Here is a 19,852-nt window from a genome sequence, read left to right on the forward strand (position 1 = left end):
TACGTATTCGAAAAATAAATTTAAATTAATAAAATGTGAAGGAGGGAAAAACCATAAAACTAAAAGTCAAATGAAATGAACAAGCCCAACTGTATTTCAAATGAGTACCGCAACCATAGTGAAGAGTGGGGGGGGAAGAGAAAGAATCCAAGGAACAATGAACACAGTATTTTACTACGAATGCGTGGTCTTAGACAAGGTGAGGGAGAAAGGCAAAAAAAAAAAAAAAAAAATCCTAAACAATTTATAGTGATATTGGCAAAGCAATTCTGAAAAAATTCTAGATGTATATTAGCATTGAGCAAATGAGTAAATGTTTTGGGGAGCCAGGTTTCTCACTGAGGAAGAAGGGACCTACAGGTAACATGGAACGGGAGAAATTGTGGAGACTAATTGGAATTGGATGTTTTGGTATGAATGCATTTCTGAAATATGTGCATGCAGAAGCATTCTCATGTAACATGTATGCATGTATGTGTTTGTATGTGTATCTGTATGTACATGGACGTATTGCTTAACACTGTCCAACAAAGGGCCATGAAGCCAGGACACCCCAGTAGCAATGAACACCTCTAGTGCCCAGACCTTGGTCTCTAATATCACTAGAAGGCACAGGTCTGGGGCAGGATATGTGCAATGAGCCCAGAACATCTTGTTTCTGCTACAAAGTATGGAAACGCTCAAAGAATAACGGGGGTCTGTCACAAGGACGTATGTGCCAGCTTGAAGGGACTCCCTGTGGCCTAACCTGGGGCAAGTTGAACACTAAAGTAATTATGAGCAATAAGGAATTATAAACCATTTGGAAAAATAGAATGTATGCATTCACACTGACAACCAATCAATAAGTAGACAAATAAGTGTAACTAAGGGAGACCCTGCTTACAGGGAAAGGCCCAGGCTGACTGATAAATGTGGAGGGAACGCTGGAGCTGGGAAATCATCCTGTTGTAGATCTTGTAAAGACCCGATCAGGCAAGAATCGTCAAGGATGCCACATGTCGGAGGAAATTTAGGGAAGGAGTAGGATGTTTGCATTGTCTTCAAATGTCACCCCACAGATTGCAAGTTACAAAAAAAATACAGTAGAGAAATGAGACAACACCTCGACCGAGTGATGGAAATTAAATCACCAGTGAGGGGTGGAGGACGTGTGCCTCCAGAGGTGATGTCCTGAGAAGGACACAGCCTCACCGGTGGAGTATTCTAGCAAGGATGCATAAGCTGGATTCAATCACGAGGAAGCATCAAAGCCCAAATGAAGAACGTTGTTTTGAAAAAAGGGGTGGGGTGGGGGCTGTATTCTTTAAAAATGTCAGTGTCATCAATGACCAAAAAAACAGGTTGTGAGAGTGTTCCAGATTAAAGGACTTGGCCACTTAAAGTTATTCCTGATTCTAGACTGGATTCTGTCCTGGAGGAAAACTAATACTGTAAAAGACATTATTGGGTCAATGATAAAATAAGAATATTAGATAATCTATTGATGCTAAATTCTCATGACTATTTTATGGTTATGTAAGAGAATGTGAGAGACTACGCCTGAAGTATTTAGGGGTTAGGAGTATGATGTGACTTACCTTAAATGGTTCAGAGGGAAATACACAAGTACACCCGAGAGTGAGCTAAGAGTAAAGCAAATGGGGGAAAGTGGTAACGACAGATGAGCCTGGGTCAACAACAGAAAAGATTGCTAATTAGAAATGATCGATGGCTCTACAGATGGCATTTCCTTTCTTTTCCCTTCCTAAGATGGTTGTGGCAGATTGTTGCTATCTTCTATATTCTAATTCAGATCAGTGTATATTGATTAACTTTAGAGGGTGCCTTCTCTTTTGCAGATAGAGAATTTGAAAATTACCCAGATGTGTCTATCCTGCCCTTTAATGTTCTACTTCCCTTGCTAAAGGGGGATATGTGAGCAACAGAGTGAGGGAGTTAAAGACACCAGTTTGGAGTGAAACAGACCTTGAATGCAGTTCCAGCTTATCACTTACTAATTGTGTGACATTGAAGAAATCACTTCACCTCCTCCCCGCCTCGGTTTCCTTGTCTATAAAACGGGAATAGTAAAGATATTTGACCGACGGGCCCCCAATTCAATTCCTACAAGGGCTGAGGAGGGTACACGCCGGCTGGGTGAGGACTGTGGCAACTGGGGAGAACACAGCACTCAAAAGGGGCAGTTACTACCCAGCCCCCACTGATGGTTGCCTTGTCCAAGGGCTGCCAGATTTTCCAAGGTAAGAAAATCTGGAAATCTGGATTTTATGTGAAATCAACAGATTTTTTTAAATAAGCAAACTAAAATTTAAACAAGAAACCCTGTAAGCCAAACAATCCACTGCTGCAAGCTGCACTCAGCCACCAGCTGTTCCAACTCCTGGAGGCCCATGTCTGCTCCCAGAAGTGCTGTTCCTGTGCTATAGTCGGAGGTTGGTGGCATTGGAAGAGCGCTGTCGGGACTCTAGAGGATGGGAGAGAATATAGGATTCTCTGTATTGAAGGCCCGGAAGTGATTAGGATATTGACCACCTCTGCCCATTCTTTAAACAGTTGAAAGTTAAAAACTGCCTCTGGGAGCTTGCCTGTGTAAACAGGTGAGACCAGGATGGTAGTTCAGCCTGGGAGCCAGGGATAGAGAAGAAATCAATCATTAAACATGCAGAGAACCATCGGTTAATTTGATTAAGCCATCGAGATGAGATTGCCAAAACCATAGGAAATTTTATCAAGGATGTTTATCTTGGTCGGAAAAAAATGAGAAGATTCAGTCTGTTAAAGTCTTTCCCATCCCCAATGTTGACATGGCTGCATACTGCATGAGTTTTACTTTTTAAGTAGGATGCTGTCATAGGAAGAGTTGAATAAAGCAATTCCGATGGGAGTGTAAGATGTGAACATAAGAATACATTCAGCTCAGGGTTCTCCAATGTACAATTTACACATTGTTGATAAACAACCTGAGACTATTTTTGGCTGGCTGGTATAGCATGTCTCTTTTGGCAAGATATACACCGTATATTGTGGCAGAGGTGTCAGATGTAAAGACAGTTTCTGTTTCTGAAAATAACCCCTCCCCCCTTTCTGAAAAAACATCCCACTTTTATTCACAATGCAGATACGGACTATAAGTTATTTTGTTTGTATATTTTAAATTCTAGAGTGTGGATTTTGTGACAGGTTTCCCCTTTGCTCAGGCGATCTGAAAAAGGAGGTAATGGATACAGCCAGGCTGCTTTGTTGTGAGCAGCTGGGAGAGTAAAATATTTAATGTCTCTCTCACTACTAGGGTGACATTTTCCTGCGGCCTGAGCATAGCAGGTTACGAGCTAGGCATTCCCCTGGCCATCAATGATTCAACACATGGAGGTAAATTTGAGCTTCAGTGTGGGCCGTAGTAACTTCTCAGCTGTTCCTTAAGTGTCAATTTGGTTACACAGTTCTTCTCCTAGTGTTTAATCCTTTCACATAAGAATAGCAATGGCTAATATTTATTGTACCCTCTCTTTGGGCCTGGCTCTGTTCCAGGAGCTTTTTTTATATTGATCGGCTCATTTCATCCTCACAGCAGCCTGAAGAGGCAGGGACTATTATTTTTACCCATTTTATAGATGAGCAAACTGAGGACCAGCAATGCTATTTAATGAGCTTTTCTGAGGTCTCACAGCTGGCAGGAAGAGTGATTCCAGAGCCCCCACTCTTTGCCACCGCACTAGAATGAACTGTGGGCATGCTGGGGATGCTGTATCATGCTCGGTGAAAAGACCTTGACAACAGGAGAATTTAGACTTGGTTCCAATTTCAGCCCTAATGCAACCAGCTAGCTATGTGTGCCTTTGAGCACTCCATGAGACCTTTCTCAGCCTCAGTTTGCTCATCCGTGAAATGGGGATAATAATATTTTACTCACATACTGAGGGAGGAAAAAAATGTGATAAAGATTGGGAACAGTATTTGAGCGAAAAGTGATTCTTAAAATGTTGTAATGCACACAAACAAAGTAAATGCTAAATGTTCTTAGTGATCCAAAGAACAAACATGCCTCCTCAGATACCATACAGATGGTACCTGAAATTAGGGATGCTCTAACTTGTAAAATGTAGTTCTCTGGGACACTTGCACTTTACCAACTATGAAATATTTAATGTTATTTATAAATATTCTCCTTTTAACTTTGAAAACACTTATTTAATATCTTGAGTTCTCAAGATGAGCCGATGGCTGCACAAAACTTGGGGTCCCCTCTGAACTGGTTAAGAATTAAGACATATGTCTCATACATTGGTGACCTAATGTTAATATATTAGTTTATTTTAAGGCTAGTTTTTTGTTTCTCTTTTTTTAATTGAAAAAGATTTCAAACATAGAAATAGAACATAGAAATAGAACATATCAAAATAAAAACATAGAAAGATTTCAAACATAGAAATAGAACATATCAAAATAGAAACAGTCATATAATGAACCCCCCCTTGTTCACGGTCATGGCCCATGGTTTTCTATCTGCACTTTTATCTCCCTCCCCCATATTATTTCAAAGCAAACACAGCCACTACGTCTTTTCATTAAACCTGGTTTTGCAATTTAAGTTTGTTTCACTTGTTCATACTGTGATAAAGATTGTTTGCTATGCAGACTGAGGAAAGCAAAGTTCTGCATTTAAATTTAAGTAGCTAGATTACCAAGTATAACTCTTCCCTAAAGGACACAAGAGTGATAGTTTTGTTTCTTTGTTTAATTAGGGTCCACTTTTAAGTGGTCTTTGAGCTATTATCATCTAGAAAATATATAGTTCCCTGGGATCTTATCTCGGTGGCAAGAGACAGGGTGATGGAGGTGGGGGTTAGGATTTGGATGTAGTTGGTAAGACCCAGTTTTGGTCCTCTGCCTATTATGGGCTCTGAAGCCTGGATACAGTGTTCAACTCTGAGGTTGATTCTTCATTTGTAATGTGCACTCACGGAGTAATTCTTTAGTAAAGGTCCACTGTGTGTCAGACACTGTTCTGGGCCTTGGAGACATCACAGAGAATAAAACAAAAATAATCTACTTTTCAATGACGTTGTATAGATCAAGTACATTAATGGTATGTGAAAACCTTTTGCAAACTCTGAAGTAAAATATAAAGGTTACTAATATATTTATTTTCTAATTCTGCTTTTCACTGGAAAACTTCAGTTCCCAAGTATTCTAGGCTTATGAGTTTATATTAGGTTGGTGCAAAAGTAATCGTGGTTTAAAAGGTTAAAAATAAATGCAAAAACTGCAATTACTCTCGCACCAACCTAATAATCAACTAAAGTTTTGTTGAGAAAAATATTACTATGCTATTTTGCTGCATTTCTGATGAAGTGGCTCACTGAAATTGCTCACTCAGTGGACACTTGTCCCAGGTACTGTGCACACTGCTGAGCATTTTACGTGACATCAAGACCGAGCTTCACAAGGACCCTATAAGGCAGGCATTATCTTCATTTTATAAATGAGGAGGCTTAGGGAGGATATTTTTCCCAAGGTCCTCTAGTCTGTAAGTGGTTGAGATGAGATTTTAGCTCTGTCTGTCTCTTTGTCTGTCTTCAGACAGGAGCCCTTACCCATTTCTTGAGTCTGCCCCACTTCGGAAATAAGAGAACTAGGGCTTGGTCCAGAGTCTTTGGAATTTACACTTTATTGGAGACAAAAACAACCACAATACAGGGCAGAATACAAAGAATGGGCCGGGCAGACAGTAACTTGTTCGAGTACAAATGAAAACACCATTACATGGGGATTTGAGGATCTGGAAAAGGAATGAAAGTGCCTTGTTCCTTTGTGTGTGTCTCTGTGTGCCATCAGGACGAGGCTGGCGCGGGGGGCAGCCTGCGAAGGGCGGGGCCGGAACAGGTAGACACAGCCTCTCTGATTTCTAATGCAGATGGAGAACTCTAATAATTTCCAGAATGGAGCATGACAGAAACCATCTGTCTATAGCTTTGGAAGATGACCTGAATAATCTCACAGATTCCCCATCTGACCTATGACAGCCATTTTTTGAGAGTCACTGATTAAGATTTCAGAATATGTTGAAATAATTGTAGTTTGTATTTGGTCTAGACAGCAACCTTTAAATCTCATTCGAATGATTCTTGTTGATAGCCTGAGTGTTTAAAGCATGACAAGCGTTCTTAGTATGTAAATCCTCATGTGATATATACAAACATCCACAGTGCTAGCAGGCCTCAGAGTTAGGGCAGCATTGTTTTCTGTGCATAGGATTTAGACTTTGGAAAGCTAAGGTATAAATTCACCATACCTAGATCTCTTAAGGTGAAGGAGGAAAAGCAAAGTGTGGCCTCTGAGTGTGGGTTGGGTGGCAGCCAGTGATGAGCCCAGGGACCAACCTGCTGGGGCAGGTCTGGCCCAGGAGTGCTTCCAGGTGGCCCGTTGTGTGGCTGAACTAATAACTTGGGACTGAAGTGTAGTTTGGCTTTTCATTGACTGTATGATGACAGAGCATACAAGGTCTGACAATTAAGTTCGTGAACTTGTTGCAATGATGGTGCTAACCTTTTTTGATATCAGAGGGATTATTCATTATGGATTTGTACCAACTGGACAAACAGTTACCAAGTTTACTATTTGGAAGTGCTGAAAAGGCTGCGTGAAAAACTTAGACGACCTGAACTTTTCTCCAACAATTCACGGCTCTTGCATCATGACAATGTACCAGCTCACACGGCACTGTCTGTGAGGCAGTTTTTAGACAGTAAACAAATAACTGTATTGGAACACCCTCCCTACTCACCTGATCTGGCCCCCCATGACTTCTTTCTTTACCCGAAGAGAAAGGAAATACTGAAAGGAAGACATTTTGATGACATTCAGGACATCAAGGGTAATACGATGACAGCTCTGATGGCCATTCCAGAAAAAGAGTTCCAAATATTGCTTTGAAGGGTGGACTAAGCGCTGGCGTTGGTGCATAGCTTCCCAAAGGGAGAACTTGGAAGGTGACTATAGTGATATTCAGCAATGAAGTATGTAGCACTTTTTCTAGGGTGAGTTCTCAAACTTACAACTGAAATATGTGTCACAACTGAAATGTCGAGGGATAGCCTTAGGTAAATCTAGATTAAATCTAGAGCACAGTCTTTTCAGAGTGCTTTTAAAACATGCTTTGAAAAGATTTTAATTAGTTCCAGATAGCTACAGTAAAGTTTCTTTTTTTTTTTTTAATTTTATTGGGGAATATTGGGGAACAGTGTGCTTCTCCAGGGCCCATCAGTTCCAGGTCGTTGTCCTTCAATCTAGTTGTGGAGGGCACAGCTCACTGGCCCATGCGGGAATCGAACCAGCAACCCTGTTGTTCAGAGCTTGAACTCTAACCAACTGAGCTACCTGGCTGCCCTACAGTAAAGTTTCAATCCAGTGGTAGTTAAAGGCTGTTAAGTAGCTTTTTGTCTTGGGTTGTGCGCTATGCAAATGCTTTTGGTTTGTTCCTGACTTGGCTGTGAAGATTTATGGATTATTTAAACCCCTCATTTATTGTTCATGTTCTTCTCTTTATTCTTACACTTTTTTCTTGTTTCAAGAGCTCTGGGAAGTCAGGGGGATTATTGTGTTGAAATATCAAGTTCAGGCCAGTTAGACTTGCTGCTTGTTGGGAATGTATCCCTGGCACTGGTGTATGGTGGACAATTGAAAGTTTGCTCTTCAGAGTAGAGGTGAAGTAGGAGGTAGAGGGATTGGGCGTGAGGGGAGTCTTCTGGACAACTCACCCAGACCTACAGAGGACAACAGTGAGCCCTGTTTCTTCAATAGAAGAAGGATCTTGCTGACTAACCTAAGAGAGTTCTACAGTGAGCTCCGCCGCCAAACCGGATGAAGTTATGTTAAATATTAGAAAAGTTTATTATCATTAATAGTCAGTAATATATGATAAAAGTTATAAATAGTATGGTAACAAGAGGGTTGAAGAAGTAATTTTTCCGTCATTAGAGTCCAGTTGCATTCAAGAAAGGCCTTGCAGGGGGTAAGGGTTGATGTCTGGGTCTATGGAGAAGAGGGGATGTGAAGAATAAATAATACTCAAATGTATTTTGGTTGGTTGTTTTACATTTTATTTCACTTCAGAGTTTTTAAAAAATGTTCTCTCTGCATTACCTTATGTGTACGGGGGCTGGGAATGGGTAGGTGTGGCTAAATCAAACCCACACCCTCATCACTGGGTTCTACTGCTCCCCAAAAAGTACTCTGAGAAATTTTAAAGGGAAGCAAATATTGATTGAGAGGAGAAAATGTCAGCGCAGAAAAAAAGGTCTGGAATGAATTGGCATTTCCCCCCAGAGCCATGTTTTTTAAGAGATGCCGTAGAAAGCTTACTTAATTGGCACCACTTTGAAACCTCAAAACATTTTGAGGATGTTTTAATAAATGTTGGAGATTTCTGTGGGTTTCTGTGTTCTCTTAAAATGCAGATCAGAGTACATGTTTGTATGGGGCCTGAATTAGTTATCTCTATTTGAGCAGCCGGTCCTTATTTGCATGAAATACTAGTTGTTTCTTCCGGGTATGCCCTGCAAATAACTCTTATACCATAGTTCAGTGGCAAAAAAAAATAGCACATTTCATCTTTGGGAGAGAAAAGAAAATGGGGTCATCTATGTCTTGATTATATAATTTGTTACAAAAGCTAGCCACAGCTTTTCCTTTTAGGTACACAAGTCATCTGGCGAGGTGAAATCTGAATTTGTAGACATAAAGTAAGCAGTATCTGACTGTAATACCCTCTGTTGGTAGGAATTAGAAACTTAAATTTTTAAAACTACACATTGAAATGGTGTTATTTGTTTGCTGGGACTGCTGTGATAAAATGCCTTAAAACTAGGTGGCTTAAACGACAGACATGTGTTGTCCCACAGCTCTAGAGGCTCGAAGTGAGCGATCAAGGCCATGCTCCCTTGGAAGGTGCCAGGGAAGGATCAGGTACAGCCCTTTCTCCAGCTGCTGGTCGTTCCTTGGCTTGTGGCAGCACAGCTCCAGTCTTTGCATGGCATTGTCCCTGTGCATATGACTATCGCGGTGTCCAAATGTCCACATTCATAAGGACACCAATCACACTGAGTTTGGACTCATCCTGATGACCTCATCTTAACCAATTCCGTCTGCAATGACCCTATTTCCGAATCAGGTCACATTCTGAGGTCCTGAGGGTTAAGATTTGAACATATGAAGGGGGCGGGGGGGAAACCACACAGTTCCACCCATAGCAGGCATTGTGACACCAGGAACAGAGCGAAAGCCCACGAGTTGGAGCCTGGCCAGCAGTGGTGTACCCTGAGTCTTTGACACATAGCGCAGAGATTTTTTCACACCCTTCCGCTATAAGACAAAATTATTTTCAGGTAACAATCCTGAAATGCAATGAATCAGAATAATGGCTGGAAAAGAAACCCAGGCAGTGACATTCTCTTTTGCATTCATGTTGAAGTTTTGGAGATAAGTCAGAACTCACTGTATCTTTCACTCTTTTAAATTTCTGGGTACACATTAAAACTCCAGGTGGTCACAGAGGGTGACAGAATAGAAGGAAGCGTTCTGTTTTCTGATCGGTTGTTTTAAATTTAATTTCTTCTGTTTCGTCTTCATAATTGTTTTTTTTTTCAACTCTGCTGTATAAGCTCGGGAATATAAAATAGCACGCGGTGGGAAACACTGACTGCCTAAGCGAGCATCAACAAACCCCACAAACTTACCTTTTGCAACACGTGCCGCTGAACCGGCATATGACAGGTAGGCTGTGTAACCAGGGGTGCTCAGAGTCAGCTTCCAGAGAATCCAATGTTTATCACAGGATGTCACTTTTTTAAGGCGCTTATTTGAAGCTTATGTATTATTAAAACTGAGCAGTAACTATAGCAAAGAGATTTTTAAGGGGAGGAGTATTTTATCACTGACATTACCCATTCATGGTAATCATAAAGCAAAACAAATTATACATCTTTTTAGTCAGTTTTGTTAGTTTTTTCAATCCTCTACAGGGGCTGTACTTCCTTACTACCTGCAAGCTGGGCCAACCAATGCCCCCGCCCCTTTGTAGGTCCCTGTTGGCCTAACAGCCTTTCCTTGACTAGCTGCGGGCGTTTAGATGAGTCACATGAATGATTCTACACCCAATTCCAAAGTGTGTATGCTTTTCCCACACCACCAGGCTCTTCTCCAACACCAGCTGGATATCCCCCAATTCAACACAATTCTGACACTATCTACCTGGAGATAGCATCAGATTCCACAGGTTAAAAGCTCAGTCCTAGAAACCTCCCCACCCCCCAACACCTACTGCAAGTTCAGGTTGTCACCTGTGCTCCTGACCAGCTATAGATTGGAGGTTCCAACAAGCCCCTTTTTGTGTTCAATTAATTTGCTAAAGTGGTTCACAGAATTCAGAGTAACATTTTACGTATTAGATGATTGGTTTACTGTAAAAGGATGTAACTCAGGAACAGCCAGATGGAAGAGATGCACAGGGCAAGGTATGGGGAAAGGGCATGGAGATTCCATGCCACTCTTCCCAAATACCCACATGTTCACCAACCCAGAAGCTTTCTGAACCCCATCTTTTTGGGTTTTCAGGGAGACTTCATTACAAAGGCAGGATTGATTAAATCATTTGCCATCGGCAACTGAACTCAATCTCTGGTCCCCTCCCCTCCCCTGAGGTCAGGGGGTGGGAGTGAATATTCCAACCCTCCAATCACATGGTTAGTTCTCCTGCCAACCAGCCCCCATCTTTAGGTTACCTCGCTGCTCTCCAAAAATCACCTTTACTACTCTCATCACTTAGGAAATTCCAAAGATTTTAGGAGCTCGGTGCCAGGAACAGGATGAAGACCAAATATATATTTCAAAGTATAAATCCCAATATCACACACAGGATCTCTCATTCTTAGTTCCCTGGGAGCATGGGCTAAGACAGGGGTTTTTGTATCTTATTTTTTTTCAAGCCATAGTTCTTAAAATAAAAATGCAGTGGTACTCCCTAGTCAGATTTGAAAGAGATAGCAGCTGAACTGCTGGGTCCCACTGCCCTAAGGGCTCTGCCAAGGGACACCTTTGGGAAGCCGTCTGACCAGTCAGTGTGGGGGATGGGTAGGGCAGAGGGCAGGAGAAAGCAGAGCAGGAAACCAGGCAGCTCTAAGCACTGCCTCCCCCTAAGAGGGCAAAAGACATTTCATATACGATTAGAGACCTAGATTCTAGGGGATAGTGGAGAAATTCTCTTGCAAGGATGGAAACATGCTTGCCAGCAGTGACCTCCACTTCCTGCCTCTCCCCCTTCCTCAGTTTCCACAGCGGTCAAGTCCTGAGCAGAGAGAGCAGAAGATCTCAAGATGACTGGACACCCCCCCATTCTAGCTCCAACGCAGATTTAACTGCATGTCCCTTAGTTATCTGTCTCCTCAGCTATAAAGTGGATGGATTATCTCTTCTCCAGCTTACCCCATATGGATGTTAGGTAAAATTAAGGCACTGAGTGTTGTGACTAAGAGCATAGACTTGACAAGGAATTTTATGCCAGTTACCACCTATACATCCTGGGGCCAGGAACTTAATGTCTCTTAGTGTCAGTTTCCCCATCTGTAAAATGGGGATGATAATTTGACTCAACAAATAAGATAATGCCTGTCAAGCCCTTAGCTCAATGCCTGATACATAGAATATGGAGTCAGCTCTCTTGTAAACGCTTAACACCATCATCCCAGGAAAACATGGTCGTTAAACCTATCAGATATGCAGAGACTCAGACACTCCTGTTCATTGACTTGTTCAAAATCTACAAGCCAGAACGGATAGAATTGTTGACTGTCTGTAGGAGACTCTGGAGATCATTCAAGCCAGATGTGTTTCCAAGGACATAAAATATTAACCACGTGTTTGCACTATGTTCTTGGTCCCAAACCTCAGGTGTGAATTCAGCTGTCTGGGAAGAGTTTGTAATCTAAGTTGAGTCCTGTAAGCTGACTTTAAGTGCCACAGAGGAAACAGTGATTAAACGCCAGATGTGGCCTTCTCCCCTTAGACTTCTGGGACCCAGAATTTGTGAAGGTGTTAACTTTCCAATGGAATGAGAAGTCAGGCTCTGTGACCAATCCAAGGCATGAAACCATGGCAATGTCTAGAAAAGGTACCAAGAAGGTGTCCTAAGCGTACTTGATGTGCCAATCACACATAGTGCATATGAAACGTATTTACATATGACTATATGCAAAATTTGGAACATTTACATGTAAAAACGTACCGTAAAGGAGTTTGTGTGTTCAGTCCAAGTCACAGACCTTTGGCATAAGGAACCACTAACTTTATAAATCACTTTGTCACTGGACCTCTGCCCAGGGACCTTGAAGCCTGTGTCCTTAGCACAGAGTAAGTTTGGTGAAGGTCAGTGGTTTGGGTTCCACCTGCCCATAGTGTAGGTCGGTCAGCAGGGCTTCTTAGAGGAAACGATGGACACAGAGTAGATTTCCTGGCATCTCATGATATTTAGGAAACAATTGGAGTCTTAGGTTTATTGAGGTCTTAGGTTTATTGAGATGCAATTACACAAAAGACAAAAATTAATAGGTTTCATGTCTCCCTCCCTGACATGCAAATCATCTCTTCTCTGAGCTCAGAGACAGCCTCTGGATGAAACCAACCAGCTTTCATGCTCCTGTTTTTGGTTTTGTAGTCATTGGCAGGGATAGGATGGTAGTAAATTAAGTGTGGGTGAGCATGACAGTAAAGAAAGTAACACCCTGATATAACTTTTCTTCCCCTTTGAACAGCTCTGTGACAAATCTTAAGAGATTTGGGCGCAAACAGACCTGGTTGATCCCTCACTGCATGACCCTGGAGAAGTCACCTAACCTCTATAGAGCCTGCAAAATGAGGACAATCCTTCCTTTTGGGTGTGATGTAAGGATTTAATGAAATGATCCCAGCACATAAGTAACTGTTCAGTAGTCTTCAACAAGGGGAGGGTAGGCGTTCTCAATCGCCGATTATTTTGGAAAGAGAAACACACACAGTGGATCTTTTCTTTCAGAGCAAAATTTCTTTTCTAAAGTATACATATGTGTTATTTACAATGCTGCAGTAATAGGAAACAATTCTGATTTCTGTCTTCCCCCCTTTTCGTATTAATAATATTAATATCAATACTAATATTATTTCCATGGCTGTTGTGTTTAATTGCTACGCTAAAATCATAATTTATAAAATCATTATCCTGTAGGACTTTCAGGTGGTTTTGATTCCTGCTTTTTTAGCTAACAATGACAATAAAAAATTTCATTTGAATACTTATTTTACTCATTTAATTATTTCTACTGGGATCATTAGTATAAATGAGATTACTGGGTCACATGTTATAAATATCTTTATATTGTTCTTGGTACATAAAGTTTTGCTCTATTGCCATAAGGAATGTACCAGTTTCAGTGCCAGCAGCAGCAGGGACGTGAGTGTGAGTGCATTCATTCAGCTTTACCACAGCCAGCATTCAATGTACTCATTGAATATTAATGGGCATAAAACGTATCATATGTTTCCATCAGTTTGCCTTTGAATTGCTAGTAAGAGTAATCATTTCCCTGTGTGTTTATGATTTCCATTTACTTCTCACACCTGCCCCTTCTGTACCCTTTTATTCAAACCAGCAGTTCCTATTGGATCTGAATGGAGGATATAAATGGTCTCTTGATAGAGTGAAAATTTTAAGGTTTATGTTTAGTTCTGGCAAACTATGCTGATTCTTTGATCTTCCTTTAACAAAGTGTAACCTTTGTTACATGCAGCCATCTATCGATAGGTTGATGACTTTTCAAACATTAAAATTAATTAAACTTGAAAGATTTATGTTTTAAAATTTTACCTTGGAGGTTTTGCTTCCAGGCAGCCGTCACTTTCAAGCCTCTATGATTTTATATTATTTAAGCATGAATATAATTTTTAAAAACCTAATCGTAGAGACAATACTGACGAAGTAAAATGGGGCCATTGTCCCTAACAAGTAAGCATGAAACTTGAATGTAAAAATAACAATGCTTTTCTCCTGGTTACTTTCAGTGTTTTTTATAAAAACAATTGTGGATTGAGAGTGAGTCTCCAAAATAAACGTTTGGGGGAATTCTGGCATTATTATCCTTCGGGAACCAGTTCTAGTCTTTTGTTTACTTCTTTCCTTAGTTTTCCAGACAAAAGAATGACAACCCCACCCTGTTTTAATTTTAAACACGTTGTTTTTTTTTCTGCTTGCCACCACCCTAATTCCTGTATTCGTGAAGCCTGGATTCCTTCTTACGCCAGCTGCCCTCACCATGAGGGTTGCCGGTTGTGGCTGCAGAGGGAATATGACCAAACTGCTTGGTTTTACAGACGACAAAATGGTGACGGGGATATTCTTAGGGTCCACTGTGACCTCTGGATGGTCTCCCTGCCTGGCTCTCACCTTCCTGGTCACCCCCGCACACACACACACACACACACACACACTCCCTCCTCTGTCAGATTAATTTTCCTGAAGAGCAGTGCAGATCAGATTCCTTTCCTTGCAGACATTTTCAATGGTTTCTTCTGCTCCCAGTAACAAAGCCTTGTCAAGGCCTCCTGGGCTGGGGAAGGTGACTCTGGCCAGCCTTTCACGAGCTCTTGCACCCCTAAATCTCTCAGCTGCGCGTGTGCCTCGTACTTCCTGCTACCGCATCTCCGTCCCAGCTATTCCTCATGCCTGGACAGCGCCCTCCCATTCATCCGAGCTGTTGTTCCCCTCTGCGACTCCCTTACTGCCCAGCTCAAAACACTTCACAAATAATTATTCACTTACGTACTCCCTAATGTGAAATAAATTGAGAAGCAGTTAAAATTTTACCATCACTTGTTGGTGTAAGAGAGGCCTGTCTGCAGACCGCAGGGTTTGCTCTATTCTGCTGGTCAGTTTCTCCATTGCCTTTGCCTAGGTTTTTCTTGTGACTAGTGAGGCTCGAAGTTGGTAAGTGGAAGGGGAAAGCAGTTGACACTTGCAATTGGGGAGCAGGCTCTGATGCGCCCCACCCCCACAGAGCTTGAATTCCAGTCTGAATCCAGGTGTGTTCACTGCACCACACCAAGCACCGATTTGCCTATGCAGAGAGGGGGGCTGAATCCAGTCTGACGTTACTACTTCTGACGTTACACTTAATGACGTTATCGCAGGGTTACCACTGAAATAACCTTGGGCGAGTTCCTTAACCACCTGTTTTCTCATCGATAAAATGGCAATGATATTGGCCACACATCTCAGAATAATTCCATGACAATTGTGTGAGATGATGTGTGTGAAAAATACATAGGGAACTGCTAGGGCCTGCCTAATATTAATGAGAAATAATCATTATTATTAGATGTTGCGGGGCCCATGGCAGAGTTGGACCTATCACCAAGAAATCCTTTAAGTTTTAACAGGAAAAAAAACACACACGAAAAATACCATCTCTGAAGGGTCCAAGTATTGAGTTGCCCTGCATCTTTTTCACTGGTAGCCATCGAAGTTATGTAATGTGAAATGTTTGTTGCTTTTTTGTGTGGCAGAGGGCACAGGGGTGGACTTTTGCAGAACAGATGAAGCTATGGACCCAGAGAAGCCTTTTCTATCATAAGTAAAGGTCCAGGCTGACTTGTCCCCACAACAGTGATATTAAAATGGTCCCTTAGTTTTACGTCAGTTATCCCATGCTTCTAGGTTTTCTAGGCTTCAGTTTGGGAGGAAATGAAAAATATAACCCCGTTTGTCCTGGGGACAGTAATTATGTCTCGATAACGGTATAAAGTTTAAATTTAATCTAGATCCTAGATATGTTTTACTACTATTGCTTCATCAGATCCTCCATCTAATTACAACTGTCATCAGGCTTGTCAGATTTTACTCTCAAGCGTATTGGGCAGATTCCAAACAGGGTGCGGCGTGTGTCTGGACTAACTAGGATAACAGGGATTTGAGCCGCCTCTTAGGTGGGGCTGGCTTTAGAATAAGGTGGAAACATTAGTGGCCATATTAGGTACCTTACCATAGAATTATTATTATTATTTGTGATTAATGATATGTGTATTAATTATCTATTGCTCACATAACAAATTACTTTAAAACTTAGCAGCAAAAACTACACACATTTGGTATCTCCCAGTTTCTATGGAACAGGAATCTGAGCACAGCTTAACTGCGTCCTCTGCGTCAGCGTCTCTCTCAAGGCTGCAATTAAGGCCTCAGCCCAAGCTACAGTCTCATCTGAAGGATGGACTGAAGAAAGACCTACTTCCAAATTCATGGGGTTGTTTCATTTTTCAAAAAAAAATTTTTTTTCCAGTTTTATTGAGCCATAATTGACATAAAATTTGCATTAGGTTAAGGTGTACAATATTGCAAAATGGTCACTGTAAGTTTAGTCATAGTGATCATATATACATAAGTCAAATCATTATGCTGTACACCTTACACTAACACAAATTCATATGTCAATTATATAGATTGACCTCACAGAGTTAGTTTTTTTCTTGTGATGAGAATTTTTAAGATCAACTCTCTTAGTGGCTTTCAAATGTCCAACACTGTATGGTTAGCTATAGTTACCATGCCATACGTGTACAAAATTCATTTCCTTGAGGGGTGTGGGACTGAAGACCCCAGTTCCTTTCTGCCTATTGGCTGGATGCTCACTCAGTTTCTTGCCATATGAGCCTCTCTGTAGGGCAGCGGCTTTATCAAAGCCAGGAAGAGGGGAGAGCTGGCTGGCAAGAAGGAAGTTACAGTCTCTTGTAACCTAATCGTGGGCGAGACATCCCATTACCTGTGCTGTATTCTGTTGGTTAAAAACAAGGCTATGTCCAACCCGCTCTTATGGGGTGGCGGGGATTATACAAAAGATGGTGGGCTCATTGGAGGCATCTTAGATTTTGCTGGCCAGAGTTGTCATTGGTTATATAATATCGAGCGTATAATATAAACATACATAGTATAGAACATACAGAAATATAATATCCAAATTTACTATATCATGATATGTTATGTTACAGATTTTATATTTTCTTTAATAATCATAAGTAAATGAAATGAGCAAAAAAACACATTTCAGAAATACCCTTTCTTGTTGAGGACTTTAAAAGCTGTAAAAAAAAAAAAAAAAAAAAGATAACAAAAATGAATATTGTGAATCTTACTTCCTGTCTAAGCTTGGGTCGCTCTGGACATGAATTAAGTTATACAACAAAGATATCATTGATCAGTGACTCTTGGCCTTTCTCAGCCTCTGAGTTCCCGTTGCTGTGTTTGCATACAGATTATACCCTAGCAGTGGCAAAACTCAACTTTCTTGGTCCCCACTTTCCCTTCATTTGAATCTGGAAATCTTGTGATAGCAACAAAAGTTTGTGCTTTCATTCCTTCTGACTTCAGAGTTTTATTGCAAAGGCAGAAAGCTGATTCTTTTCGCCTGGGTTCCCTTTCGCTCTCTCCTTCAGGGCCTCCTCCACACAAAGGGCTCAGAGGATTTCATGTATGCATTCACGTCACAGTATTTCATAGCCAACCATCCAAAGATGACAAGTAATGGATGTTAGGGGTTCAAGTTTGGAAATCCTGCCATTTGCCCCTCTTGTCTTCTGGGGTTTATGACCAAGAGAGCTGAATACTACAGAAGGCAGGATGGGAAAAGAGGTACCACTTGATTAAAAGCTGGAAAAGCCCCAAACTAAGCTCTGGGGCAAATGATGCCTCTTAGTTCCTACTCTTCCCCCCTCTTCCTCTTACCCCAGCCTCCCCAGGTTATTTTTAGGCAGGCCTGCAGAAAAGCCTAGAGTCCACTAGCCAGACAATTGCCTGCTGGGGGACAGAACAGAGAGGGGAGCTGCCGGACGGCAGACCCCATCCTGGGGTGTTGACCACATGGAGATGGTGAGGTGGGGAACAACCCATGCAATATCCTGAGCCCTAAAGTCAGGTGATACAGTAACATGACCCCTCCTACCTAGTGCTTCAGGCTCTGACCAATGTATTTATCAAGGGCCCTTCCTTAGGGAGGAGCAGGTCCGGGGGGTGGAGGAGAGGGGGCTGAGGAGTTTCGTTCCTCTATGGGGGATATTGTTTTTGAGTCTTTGTCTTGAAAATTGTTGTCTTTCATGAGCACCGAGAAGGAAGGAATGGAAACTAACGTGCGGGAGAATGGCATGAGTCTGGTGGCCATATGGAGGTTCATTGCAGGAAGTCCAGTTAGCTTGCACGTGCGGCATCTCAGAGGAAAGATGACGGTAGTCTGAATTAGGGTGGTGGCCATGGAGATGGAGAGGAGGGAATGGTTTGGAGGTGTGTGTTTGGGTAGAAGTGACTATGGCTGTCCTGCATAGTTTACTTATCTGTATCCCTCAATAACCCGGAAGTCTCTAAGTGGTCTGTTCCCAGGGCCTAGTGTAGTGGCCTACACCTTGCTTAACGGAGGTTGAGTAAATGCACGCATGTGTGCAATGTGCTGGAGTGGTGGTAAGAGACATTACAAAGTTTCCAAGCCCATATTATCTAGAGTGCTGGCCTCACCGGGATCATGGCTCAGACCTGGAAACTGCTTTATATCAGCTAGGGCTTTGCAGAAATGAGTTCTTTTAAATTTTCCTTCAGTAATCCTAAAATGACAGAGCTAAACTAGTCCTATGTGTGTCTACATTACACACACATATGTACATACAGCAGGGAGCTGCCCACTTGGCTTGGTGCTTGCTCTCTGTCCGTGCTTTCTAGGTTGGCCTGCGTAGATCTGGCCTATGGTGGACGTTCAGGTGGTGAGGTGGTTGGTTACGCAATGCCTTGCTTACTTTGGATCACATACTTGTGTTTATCAAGTCCACTTCTTTTTGCTTGTCTCCTCTTTAACCTTGAAGGACTGGATCCAGGCTTAACATGGGAAATAAGCATGGAGATGCGTGGCAGTAATGATGAGGAAGTGATCGCTTAAAAGTGTTTCTATGCAATGTGCTTAATGCCACACTGACCTGTACACTTAAAAATGGTTTCAATGGTAAATCTTATGTATGTCTTACTACAATCAAAATGTTTCTATACGGTACTTTCAGACTTTTCAACATTTTATATGCCCCTGTAATGGAGAGATTACGTCCTGACCCTGCCACCCACCAGCTGAGCCTCAGTCTACTTATCTGTAAGATGGGATGATAATATTAATATTTACCTCATAGGGTTGTCCTGCTCCACACATAATAAGTGCTCAATAAGTAGTAACCACTTTATTATTTTTGTTCGGAAAGATTTCTGGTGGAAGTTTTGCCTTTGAGAGACTGGGGATTCTTAAGAGTGTATTAAATTTAAATATTAGCATAGAAGTCACTATATTACAAAACCACAAATAAGGCCGATTAGACACTTGTGAAATCCTAAGAAATAGCCATTTACAAGGGTTAATAGCAATTAACAGGTTTTATACTGAATATGCTTGTGCTTAACTATGCTCATATTTTATACTAGTCGAATATTTTGCCTCCCCATGAGGGGCAGGTGTGTTTTAGAAGTGATTTTTGGACATGGAAAAGCCCCAACGGATAAATCCCCATACAGTTCCATTTGTCATTATAACTAACAGTTTTCTAATTAGGGAAATGTTAATAGCAATGAGTAACATTTGAGTACTTACTGTCGGCTAAATATTGACTCGAGCACTTTACATGCATAATCTCACTTAAAAGCATACATGGCAATTGTTGGAATTTTGGAAAATGAATAAATGTGTGTGGAATACATATGGATCTGGGACTGTGCTGTACATATGGATCATTAATTCACCTTTCAACCTAATAT

General features: G+C 41.5%; 1 protein-coding gene across 2 annotated transcripts in view; it reads left to right on the forward strand.

The window, feature by feature from the left end:
• The window catches only part of ATP8B1 (ATPase phospholipid transporting 8B1), a 114,314-nt gene that overhangs the window by 34,925 nt on the left and 59,537 nt on the right, over positions 1-19,852 (forward strand). The window contains exon 1 of one of the 2 annotated variants that reach the window (XM_074339911.1): positions 6,832-7,019. The exons of the other annotated variant lie outside the window; for it this stretch is intronic. The gene's annotated coding sequence lies outside the window, so the exon portion shown is untranslated. Of the gene's footprint in view, positions 1-6,831; positions 7,020-19,852 lie in introns of those variants that run through there. 2 annotated transcript variants of the gene reach the window in all.

Source organism: Rhinolophus sinicus, linkage group LG09 (assembly GCF_036562045.2).
Source record: "Rhinolophus sinicus isolate RSC01 linkage group LG09, ASM3656204v1, whole genome shotgun sequence".
Classification (NCBI taxonomy): Eukaryota; Metazoa; Chordata; class Mammalia; order Chiroptera; family Rhinolophidae; genus Rhinolophus; species Rhinolophus sinicus.